At 49.7% G+C, this 12,415-nt stretch overlaps 1 long non-coding RNA gene across 1 annotated transcript; it reads right to left on the bottom strand.

The window, feature by feature from the left end:
• Positions 1–9,402: 9,402 nt before the first annotated feature.
• Positions 9,403–11,286, bottom strand: LOC117799232. The gene is made up of 3 exons (XR_004622953.1): positions 11,224–11,286; positions 10,608–10,632; positions 9,403–9,458 (listed from the first exon to the last, which is right to left on the bottom strand). It is a non-coding gene; the product is annotated as an uncharacterized LOC117799232 (long non-coding RNA).
• Between the last annotated feature and the right edge of the window lie 1,129 nt (positions 11,287–12,415).

Here is a 12,415-nt window from a genome sequence, read left to right as displayed (position 1 = left end):
AATTGGTGAAGCTCTGCTAGGGGGTTATGCAGGCCCTGGCAGACATCCCCTAAGTTCTAGGGGCCCAAGGCAGGTGGTGCGGGTGGTTGGCATGTGGGCTGAGGTGTGCATGCATCCCCCAGCCCCATCAGCAGCAGCCCTGCTGTGGACCGGGGTGCCTCCTGGAGGGCACTCCTGATAATGCTTCCATCTGGATTTAAGTCACCACACACCTTTAACATACCTGGCTTTCCCTGGGGCTTCAAAAGTGCTGAATTTCCCTACGGGGCTGCATCAACTCTGAGGAAGATGGAAAGAGCCTTTGGGAGAGGCACTCAGGGCCCTGAGCATGCCCCGGACAAGGGGGAGCCTGAGGACCTGGCCAAAGCTGCAGGAGGTGTTCTCCTGGCACCTGTCCCCACTCTCGCCAACCCCACCCCTGTGCTGGCAGCTGGAGGTCAGACAGTGCTATGTGCCAAAAGCCAGGGGCCAACTATGCATGGCTGTCTCTCCAGCCACCTCAAGCTTTGGCATCTCCAGTGACTTCAAGGCTTCCTTCCTCCAGTTAGCAGTAGAGGTAACCTTTGTCAGAGGAGGAGGGGCTGTGCATTTGTCTTCATCCTTGTGGGACTGAGGCTAGGTGGTTGAGGTTGGGGGACTCACAGCAGGCTATGGCCTTCCCCTGGAAGGTGTAGATCCCTGGAAGATCCGAAGCCACAGATAGGGGACACCAGCATCCCCCCATTGGCCATCACAAGGGTCAGCCATGTGCCTGGGCCAAGCAGCCCTGTCCTGAGCAACTGGGTGTTCCAGCCGGGGTGGTCTCCGAGAAGGTGCCAGAGCTTAGTGGGCCCTTCCACTTTGTGGGACATCAGCTTCCCCAGCTGCTCAGCCTGCTTGTGAGGGAATTTGAGAGAGCAGTGAGCCGCAGTGCCTGAAAGGAGGCTCGAACCTTGTACGGGCTCAGTGCACACTAGGCTCCTTTGCCTTCTACCTTTTGTAGGTTTCAGATTGGCCCTTGGGATGGTTTTTCAAGCACTCTGGGTTCAATTCATGCCTCCCTAAGACTGTCTAGATCTTCTCCTAGAGTGATCCCGCAGGCCACGAGGTCACTGGCTCACATTCTGAGTGCAGCCATGGCACCAGCTCTGTCCCTGTAGTTCTGCAGACCATGCTGGCCCTCAGGCTTCCCAAGAGGCCACCAGCTGAGTACAGGGAACAGAGAGGGGAGGGGCCATGCCTAAGGTCACACAGTGCCAGGGACTGATGCTTGGGGACTCCCAGATCCCACCCATTTACTCTGTTGCCAAGCACCTTCCTGTCATCCTCTTCCCTGAGACCTCTGGGTCTGGCCCTGATCTCCTAAACTGGAGTTGGGGCAGCCCGGAGAGGGAGCCTGTTGAGGCAGATTCCAGAGTGAGGCTGGAGGGCATGTCAGGCACTCGCTGAGATGGGAACCCACAGCAGATTTCTGTAGGTGGAGGAGACTGAGTGTCTGTCTAGGGTGTCCATGTCACGGCCTCACAGCTGTGTCCCTGGCAAATGACTGAATCGATCTGGGCCCCACTTCTGTAGAACTGGGACTCACAGCACTTTGTTCCCCAGGCCTTGGTGAGGATAAACCAAGACAACGTAAAATAAGCATCTCTCCAGTGCTTGGAACGGAAGCAGCGTCTGTGGAGACCGATCTCCCTATGAATGCTGGGTAGAAAACTTGTTTATTGAGCCCCTGCTGAGCTGGGCACCTGGTTTTGAACATCAGTGATCAAGTGCCTGGCTTCCGGGAGCTGTGCTCCAACAGGATAACTCAGAGCCACCCTGGGCCTGTTACACCACCTCGCTAAACCGCGTATCCAGCTTTAAACCTGGGACATTCCTGTGTTTCTGGTAAATGTCGGGCTGTGCAGACATGCGATGATACAGGGCCTGACCCAGGAAGCCTTGGACCCAGCAAGTTCATGGCTCCCATTTAGGCCCAGCTCTCCTCCCCACAGCACCACAACAGTGGACTTGGGCCCCAGGGTGGTACGTCCTTTCTCAGTGGTGATGACAGTGGCCACCAGCAGCAGCCCCTAGTGGTGTTTCATCTTGGCCAAAAGCCTGAAGATGTATGCCGACTCCAGGGCCAGCTTGGCTGCTGTGAACTGCCTCACCGTGGTCCCCACCTCCACCTTCGTGAACGTGCTGGGGTTGTTGCTGGCCAGGCGGTAGGGGATCTGGTAACCTGTGGAGAGGGGAGGAGGACCACACGTTGGTCACGTCACCCCCATTGGACCCGCGTTCCCACCACCCTGCCACCACCACTCTGCTTTCCCCGACATTCTTCCTCCACTGCCAGCATCCTAGAGGGCGGGTACAGCCATGGTGATGGATAGAGACTCTGAGTGCTGGGCCCCCATGACCCTTGATCCCCTTCATCCTTCCTGCCACCAAGATGTGGACAGAGTTTCATTTTTCTCAGGGCTGTTGGAGCTGAGAGAACATGGCAGGAACCAAGCACTGCTCCTGAGGGGCAGGCCCAGTGCTCCCTGCTTTTTCCCTTCCTCCTCACCCCTCCTGCCACCCCCCTTATCCTCCCAGGGCCAAGGGCAGTGCCTCCTCCTAGAATGTTCCTTCAAGTGAGCCCTTCTCCCAAGATTACATGTCTCTCCCCTCAGTCATCCCCCCGTCTGTCCACACATCCCAGCTTTGGGAATGGGAGCTGGTGCCAGCTCAGCACTGTCCCCTGCTGTTGGCCCCTCCTCTGTGCCCACCCCCAGGAAACCCCAGCGTGGCACCCATCCTGGGGGTACCCCTGCAAATAATACCCCCCTGCCAAGGAAGCAGTGGGGTGCATGTTATCAGTCCTGGGGGGCTTCCACAGCTCTGAATGGCCCCTAAAGTTCCTTGGTTTTCAAGGGATTGCAGTTGATGAGATGTTATGAATGACCAAGCCTCCCAACCAGGCTGCACCAGACCATCTCCACGCATGACTGAAGAGGCAATTCCAACTGTCAGACCCAGCCCGGGAGCCAGCTGTGCTCCTGCCCTGATTAAAACCAGACTGGTGGGGTGCAGTGGCATCCACAAACACAGAAGACAGCCAACCTGCTCATTGACAGATGATGTGTGCCTCAAAGTCAGGAAATCGTGGGGACCAGAAAGAAATTGTGTTTACTCAATAGATGCATGCCCCACGAACCCAGAAAGCTCTGGATCAGCAGAGGGGCTTCTTGGGTCCGTGACAGCAAGGGCAGAGTGGTGACAACAGTTACTGTCCAATGGACTGTGCTCAGTCAGCCTCCAGGCCTCCCAGGTCCCTTTCTGTAGATGCTTATCGCAGTCAGTCCCTCCCAAATGTCCCCTGGGGGACACACTGCCCCTCCTGAGGACCATGGATCCACAGTCAGACCCACAGCAGCTTGCCTCCCCTGGGCCTCTCTGCTCTGCACTTTCCTCCCTTCTGTTCATCACCAACAGGCAAGAGCGTGTTCGGGTCCAACCAGCCTACCCCTGGTGGACCTGCAATCCCAGAGCCAACCTAGGAAACCTTCCTCAGCCCCTCAAACTAAGAGGAGTGCCCTGCACTCTCTGCTCCACTCACCACCTACTCGTTTACAGGCCACATGCCTTGATGAGACCCTGGGTTCCCTGGAGACCTGCAAGGCATCTGTCTTGGCCTCCCCGCAAAGTCCTTGGAGTGGCAGGGTTTCAGGGCCCTGAAGTGGAATCATGCAATATTGGTCTTTCTCTCCGTGCTTTATCTCACAGAGTATAATATGTTTTCAAGGTCTGTCCATGTTGGGGCATATTTCAAAATTGAACTCCTTTATAGACCTCCAGCTAATAAAAATGTATCAATATTTTTTTGCTAATTATAACAAATGCACCACATCCATATAAGATGTTATTAGTGGTGGAATTGGAGTAAGGGGGCGTGGGTTATGGGAACGTTCTGTATTATCTGTTCAACTCTTAGATTTGTCTAAACCTCCTGTTGTCAATAATGCCTATTAATTTTTTAAAATCCGAGAACACTCTTTCAGGGAGTGATCTGTCTCAGCCAATATTGGTTTGAACACCAGCTAAAGGTCTGTACGTTAGCTAAAGATGTTGTTTACTTGTAAAGGCGAGCCCATTCTTGAGTTAGAAATGCACCTTGAGGGGAGCCTGGGTGGCACAGCGGTTAAGCGTCTGCCTTCTGCTCAGGGCGTGATCCCGGTGTTCTGGGATCGAGCCCCACATCAGGCTCTTCCGCTATGAGCCTGCTTCTTCCTCTCCCACTCCCCCTGCTGTGTTCCCTCTCTCGCTGGCTGTCTCTATCTCTGTCGAATAAATAAATAAAATCTTTAAAAAAAATGCACCTTGACTGCTGGAGTTACAGCGATACTGATTGATTTGATCATTTGCCTTTGCATACAGAAGAGAAGAATGTGGCTTCACATTTTGATGGTTTTCTCTTAAATATGGGTCACTGAATAAAGTAGCATCATTCTTCTTGAATGAACCTAATGAGTCCATTCCCACAGTACCTTCAACTGGGTCATTGGTAGGGTGCCCCCCGCTGTTTGGCCAGAGGTGGAGTTTTCAGAATCACTGCTTGGGGTCAGGTGATATTCCTGACTTCAGGGGAACATTTCTTCATCCTTGAAGCAGGACCCCAGGAAATGCATTCCAATAGAGAAGAACTGTGGACATCTGGCTTGAAGCAAGAACCCAGGAAATGCATTCCGATAGAGAACAACTGTGGAGATCTCCCTGGCAGAAGATCTCAGGGAGATGGGTGATCATCTATTCATAGTTCAATCCTTTCATCCCTTTATTCACCTGCTGCCTGCCCAGCAGAGCTTCCTGGATCCCACTTGGACTTCCGGAGCTGTGGCAGTTGGGTGCGCACGTACAACACCCACCAGCTCCTGTGAGCGAATACCTTGATGTGGCCGAGGCATCAGAGAAACAAAGCAAACTGCAGTGCCCATGACTGATGGCCTGGGTTCACACTCCATGTAGGAGCCGTGAGCGCCTGAGAAAGTTACGTAGACCCCTCTGTGTCTCATTTGCCTGTTCTGAGATGTTGAAATGTGACTGTGGCCTACTTATTAGAATAATGTTATGAGGCTAAAAGTAATTAAACACAAGGAAAGCCTTAAGAAAAATAAAATAAGTGACTGGTGTTTCATAATCGCCCTAAGTGTTCAATCAATGAGCGACTGCAAGAATAAGGTAGACACTGGTGGTAGTGGAATCCAGAGAGGGGACGTGGATGGCTCCGCAGCAAGAGAGGATGGACGCTCATTCTTAGCATTACATGGGAAGGATGCTTTACTGCTCGTGGACAATACCTGTTACCTTCTCCTGTAATCTTCAGGTCAGCCCTATTGAGGTGGGTGGGGGCAGAGCAGGGCCTGTAAGCCATATTCTAGTGGGAGGCACTGAAACGTAGAGAGATCAAGTGACATGCCAAGAGTTATCAGTCACTTTTGCCAACATTAGAGCTAGGTTTCTTACAGGCTTTTTCTATTTATGCACTTCCCACCAAAGGGAACACTGTTCTAATTTAGGGCATATGTAGTAATTTCTCCAAGTCGTGTGCCTGAATCATCAAAAGTGGCCTCGGTTTGGAGCTGACATAGGAGTTGGAATTTCCAACCTTGGTGATTCATTTCATTTGATGAAATCAGAAGTTCCCAGAGGGACTTACCATGGGGTCCACGGATGGATGACACATGCAGCAGTCAGAAACCCAGGAGTGACATCAGGGATGTTCTGACCTATCAAGGGTAATAATTAGTAGAATGATTAGAATAAGAAAACGGGAGTAAAGGGGTCATTCTGAGTGAATGGCAACAAGGGTTCATGGAAAATGAGAAGAACTATTTTAACTGAGCAGATACAAAGCAGAAAAAGAATTAAATGGGAGTCTTGACCCAATATCTTGTGTGGGAACTGCCCACAATCAATCACAGTTTGCCTGTTCTGAAAATCTTGGGGCAAATGCCTGCTTCTGGAGACTGGCTATTTCCAGAGGATCTCTGAGAAGCCTTAGTTTGAGTAGCCCTCTAGTTGTGTGAAATCCTGATTTTTTAAATTTTTTTATGTATTTTAGTGGAGACATATGAAGCCAAGGGTGAACTCCCAGGAGTTACACTGCTTTTTTTTTAAACAATACCCGAAGGGGTCCCTTCCAAGGATGTGTAAGGGCAGTTTTTCTCTGATGTCTCTTCCTGAGGTTGAAGACCATGAAGATGCTTCAAGGAAGATTTCAGGAATGAAAGCCTGAAGCTGTTGGTGAAAAACTTGGGCAATATTACAAGAGCTCTTTGCAATATGCTGCCATGTCTGCACGTAGTAGGGTAGTGCAATCTAGTCTGGGTAGTGAAATTCCTAGAGATAAGGAACTTCCAGCTACTCATTTAGTGGGAGAGCCCGTGTGTTCCCAAGGGAATGGACTGGAGAGCCATCACCGCTAGTGTGTATTTGCACCCACGGACCCTACAGGTTTCTGAAAGTTTCGCTACTTTTAATGGAAGGATGAAAATGTTTTTCCCACTTGAAACAGTTTATGTCTTAAATAATGAACTGTGTTCCAGCAAAACTGTAATTTCTTGTGAAAGTCTATATTTCTTTTTGGACAAGGTTGAGAGCAAGTAAAGAGAATCCTTTTTAGAGGCTTTTTTGTTATCTGGACAAAGTCAGATCATTCACACGTTGTATAAGAGCTGAATTACAAGGGAAATTAGAATTACTTTTTCAGTCTTGATTGAGCACATGGGAAAAGGAGAGGGTCCTTCAGTGAACTCCTGGGCCATGACTGTCCAGGTATGCCACTGTTCTGTCCAGGAGAGAACAAAAAGGATATACCCTTCTGGTCTCTTAGTGAAACAACTTTGGATTCAGAATTTCTTTTGGAGGCCTCAACATAGCATCCAAAATGTGCTGCCCATTGTGCTTCCTCCTTTCTAATGATGCTTCTCAAATGAATGATTTTGCTCCAATCAGGTTGTCTAGTGTTGGCCCTGAAAAGCCAAATCATCGTTGGTGAATTCGGGGAAACAAGAATTCGGAATGTGATGAATGTACTCATGAGCATCAGACATTTTTTCCTGAAGATGAGAGGGGTTAGGTTTAGAGGATTCCCAAGAGAGCTGGTGATAGTTGTTAGAAATAAGACATTTGTGTATCTCGTGCCTTGAGCCCCCAAAATGACAGGGCTGAAGAGAGAGATGATAGATTTGAAAATCCAAGAACATCAAGTGCCTGGAGGAGCCCAGGTCCTGCAGTAGGAGGATCATAAAAAGCAGGAAAGATGAACTTGGCCAAAGCTACTACAAGGACCTTATGCATAAAAGAGAGGAGAGCGGTGCCTGGGTGGCAAAGGCAGTTAAGCCTGTGACTCCCGATTTCCGCTCAGGTCATGATCTCTGGATCCTGGGGTCAAGTCCCATGTCAGGCTCTGCCTTCAGTGGGGATTCTGCTTTGGGGTCTCCCTCTCTCTTTCTGTCCCTCCCCCACTCGTGCCATCTCAGTCTCTCCCAAAATAAAATAAATAAATCTTTACCAAAATAAAAGTATAAAAATGAAAGAGGAAGTAAATTACATGCAGATGGTAGATCTATGGGTCCGAGTCTTCGAAACCTGTGAAGTCAATTTCCTTACGGTTGACAGTGGGCATTGTCATGGCCTGGTCTTGGGAAAGGAGAGGGGACAATAAGGGTGATATGAGGACTCAGGCCACTGCCCCTGGGATTATATCCGTGACCCCAAAACTCAATGCTGCCCTCAGCTCCGCAGTGCCCCCACCTCACCACCCATGGGGCAGTGATCCCTTTACCTCACTGATGAGAAAGGCGTCCAGGGTCTCTGGGCCCTTCACAGCCCTCAGATGTCATAAGTGGGACCAGGAAGCAGTGTCTGTCAGCCCATTCTTTCAGGAGGCACCCATGGTGGTGCCCATGACTTTCTGTCCTCATGGTTTCCTACCTTCCTCTGCTCCCTCCTGCTACCCTACCTCCTCTCTCACTGAATCATTAATTTCTTATTTCCCTTCTCGTGTCACCTCCAACAACCGGACTGTTCTCTGCAATGGGAACATTGGAGGAACGATCATGGGTTTACTGAACGCTCCCTAGTCAAACAGTTGATCAATGAGCCAATGCAGCTATCATGGAGGCATCTGCCACAGGCCTGGGGGTGATGCTGGGCCATGAGAGTGACCATCAACTGGGCAATAAAGTGACTGCCCCATGCCTGGGCTCATCTTGGGCACTTGAGACACACTTCCTATTGATGACAGCCCATAAGTGTCCTAGCCCAGAGAGGAGATGAATGTGACAGTAGAGGTAATGGTACTTTTCCGAATTCCCCTAGTCTGTCAGTGGGGTGACAGGCATTCTCGAGCTGGTGTGGCCACATAAACACCAGTAGCTGCAGTGTTCACCAAAGACCCTGAGACATGGAAGGACTAGGGGAGGCACCGAGCAGATGGATGGAAGGTCCAAGGGTGGGCCGTGACCATGATGTGGGGATGAGGCCCATCGCTGTCAGTGGGCTGTGACAGGAGCAAAGACCCTGGACCCGCTTACCAGAGCCTCTGTCCTGGGCCCAGTCAGTCCCAGGAGACCATCTCAGAGGGACCGTGAGAGTCAGTGTGTGCAACCAGCCCGGCAGCCTTCACACAGGCCTCAAGAACTCCCAACAGCCAGGGAGGGTCTCCAGGCAGCTGCATATAGGCCTCTCTCCCATAGGGTCAAGTGCAGGTCTTGCTCTGGTCCCAGTATAAGGGATGTGGTGAGGAGAAGAGAGAAATGTGCTCCAGGATGCCTCTCACCTCACCTCTGCAGAAGAATGACTCGGGGAGTACTGCTCCCTATGAATCGGGTTAGAGCATATGGAGGCAGTTCGTTCCCAGGCATGGGCTGAACGCCACCACTTGGCCTCCCGCGGTAATAGGGCTATAATGTGTGCCCTGTGATGAGATTTCTTTATCTCGTCTTCTCATTTCTTTGCTTTTTTTTCTTTTCTTTCATAGTTTCTTTCGTTCTTTCTTTCTTTCAGTTTTTTGAGAATGTGGACAATGGGAATTGTGCCGTGGCAGTGGGATACACCTCCTGGAGAAATATGCAATCTCTCTCTCACTCTTTCCATCTCTCCCTCTCCCTCTCTGCCTCTCTCTGTCTGTGTCTGTCTCTCCCTGTCTCCCACACAAAATCACACACTCACAATCACACCAAATAGAGCCACAAAAGACACCCCAACCCTAAGCTTCATGCACACACACACACACCACACACAGGGAATACAATGGCTTCCTAGGACTGTAGACACATGGACACACTTTCACCTGGGAAATCTCCTGTCCCCCACACCCCCAAAACCCAATCAGGGCAGCTCGCCTGCCTGAGGGTTGCAAGGATGTCGCACCTGCATTACCATCTAGCGTTTTGTCTCAGGAAGAGGCTGACTCCAGAATATGTACCACTTTTGCTTGTTGCCGGGGTCACCTGCAGGTACAGAAAAGAGGACACTGTGAGGCTCAGGTCATGCTACACACTGTCTGTCTGTGTGAGCTTTATTTCCCTCAGTGACTTTAGGAGCCCAGATGGAACACAGTGGTTGAGTCCAACGGCCCCAAAGTAAGTGAACTGGACGCTTTAGGAAGTTGTTTTTCCTGGAAGACATGTCTGTTCAGTCCATTCAGGACAGTGACTACAAAATGCTTCATCGAAGCAGGAGAAAATGTTACTGAGGGACAGGATCCTACCACAGCATTTAGAACCAGATTTGGTGTCGCCAATGGTAAATGTCCTCTCGAATCAGCTAACGGTTGGCAGAGACAACCACTCAATGCTCCCCCCCAAAAAATTGCATGAGATATATGTATTATCTCAAATATATATTGTCTGATTTTCATCTGAATTTGATTGGAAAGAAACCAAGAAAGCAACATCTGTTCTGCAGACAAAGAACTTCCAGCTCACCATGGCAAGAGGTATGCCTTTAGCACTGTCTTGTCTGATGGCAATGAAGACTTCCTCCAAGGCATCTAAGACACAGAGTACCCGTCAGCACATTCCTCTTGTTGCTCAAGAATATTCATGGAATATTGCTTTATATGGACACGAGGCTGTGGTGCATGGAGCCAGCTGGTTTCGAAGCACGGACTGAAGTGCCCCTGCTGGGCCACCCACTGCAGTAAGGCTCTTAAGTGTGCAGTGTGATGACATGGCTTTGGAGAAGGGTGATATCATGCAGTATCTGACATATCTCCTGGAGAAACACGTTTCTCCTCTCTCCCTCTATCTTTCTCGATCATCTCTCTCTGCCTCTGTCTTTGTCTCTCTGTCTCTGTGTCTCTGTCTTTCTGTCTTTGTCCCTCTCTCTCTCTCTCACACACACACTCACAATCACACTACAAAAGACAACTAACCCCCAAGCTACACACACACACACACACCACACACAGGGAATACAATGGCTTCCTAGGCCTGTAGACACATGGACACACTTTTTCACCTTGGAAATTTCTGGTCCCCCACCCACCCCCACAATCCAATCAGGGCGGCTCCTCAGACTGAGGATTGCAAGGATGCCCCACCTGCATTACCATCTAGAGTTTTGTCTCAGGAAGTGGCTGATTCCAGAATACATACCGCATTCGCTGCTTGCTGGGGTCACCTGCAGGTACAGAAAAGAGGACACTGTGGCTCAGGTCATGCTATACTCTGTCCATCTGCATGAGCTTTATTTCCCTCAATGACTTTAGGAACCCAGATGGAACACAGTGATTGGGTCCAATGACCCCAAATTAAGTGAACTGGATGCCTTAGTAAGTTGTTTTTCCTGGGGGACATATCTGTCCAGTCCATTCAGGATGGTGACTACAAAATGCTTCATCCAAGCTGGAGAAAGTGTTACTGAGGCACAGGATCCTACCACAGCGTTTAGAACCAGGTTTGGTGTCTCCAATTTTAAATGTCCTCTCGAATCAGCTAACGGTTGGCAAGAGACAACCACTCAACGCTCTCCCCACCAAGGAAATTACATATGTATAATCTCAAAAGTATATAGAGCTCTTTACATAAAATCTGTATATAAAAATAATTTCATTTCCTTATACAAGCAGTTGCCATTAGGAAAATGATTTTTATTTTAGTATTATGGTCAATTCGCCAAAACAGAGTATACTGTCTGAATTTCATCTGAATTTGATTGGAAAGAAACCCAGAAAGCAATATTTGTTCCTCGGGGATAGACAGGCGAGCTCACCTTGGCAAGAGGCAGGCCCTCCTCCTCTGTAACACTCTGAAAAAGCCACGACCAGACAGCGCCATCATCAGTCACATCTAGAAGGACAGAGTACCTGTCAGCTTATTGGTGGTGCTGCTCATGAATGATGCGGGGACCAGTGCATAGGTGGCTCAGTCAGTAGACCATCTGCCTTCAGCTCAAGTCAGGCCCACAGGGTCCTGGGATCAAGTCCCGCATGGGGCTCCCTGCTCAGCGAGGCTCTGCTTTTCTCTCTCCTTCTGACACTCTCACCTGTTTGTGCTCTCACTCTCTCCATCTCAAATAAATAAAATATTAAAAAAAAAAAGAATGCCTCGGGGAGTATTGCTCACTATGAATGGAGTTATAGCATATGGAGGCATTTGGTTCCCAGGCATGGGCTGAACGCCACCGCTGGGACTCCCGCGGTAATAGGGCTATAATGAGTGCCTGTGACGAGATTTCTTTAGCTCCTCTTTTCGTTTCTTTGCTTTTTTTTTCTTTCTTTCTTAGTTTCTTTTGTTCTTTCTTTTTTTTTGAGAATGTGGACAATGGGAACTGTGCCATGGCAGTGGGATACACCTTCTGGAGAAATATGAAATCTCTCTCTCACTCTTTCCATCTCTCCCTCTCCCTCTCTGCATCTCTCTGTCTGTGTCTGTCTCTTCCTGTCTCCCACACAAAATCACACACTCACAATCACACCACATAGAGCCACAAAAGACACCCCAACCCCAAGCCTCATGCACACACACCCATACCACACACAGGGAATACAATGGCTTCCTAGGACTGTAGACACATGGACACACTTTTCACCTGGGAAATCTCCTGTCCCCCACACCCCCACAACCCAATCAGGGCTGCTCGCCTCCCTGAGGGTTGCAAGGATGTCGCACCTGCATTACCATCTAGCGTTTTGTCTCAGGAAGAGGCTGACTCCAGAATATATACTGCATTCGCTGCTTGCTGGGGTCACCTGCAGGTACAGAAAAGAGGACACTGTGAGGCTCAGGTCATGCTACACACTGTCTGTCTGCGTGAGCTTTATTTCCCTCAGTGAATTTAGGAACCCAGATGGAACACAGTGGTTGAGTCCAACGTCCCCAAATTAAGTGAACTGGATATCTTAGGAAGTTGTTTTTCCTGGGGGACATGTCTGTTCAGTCCATTCAGGACGGTGACTACAAAA

The sequence above is a fragment of the Ailuropoda melanoleuca genome, unplaced genomic scaffold, assembly GCF_002007445.2.
Source record: "Ailuropoda melanoleuca isolate Jingjing unplaced genomic scaffold, ASM200744v2 unplaced-scaffold4548, whole genome shotgun sequence".
Taxonomy (NCBI): domain Eukaryota; kingdom Metazoa; phylum Chordata; class Mammalia; order Carnivora; family Ursidae; genus Ailuropoda; species Ailuropoda melanoleuca.
This window is presented reverse-complemented; position numbering and strand designations above follow the sequence as displayed.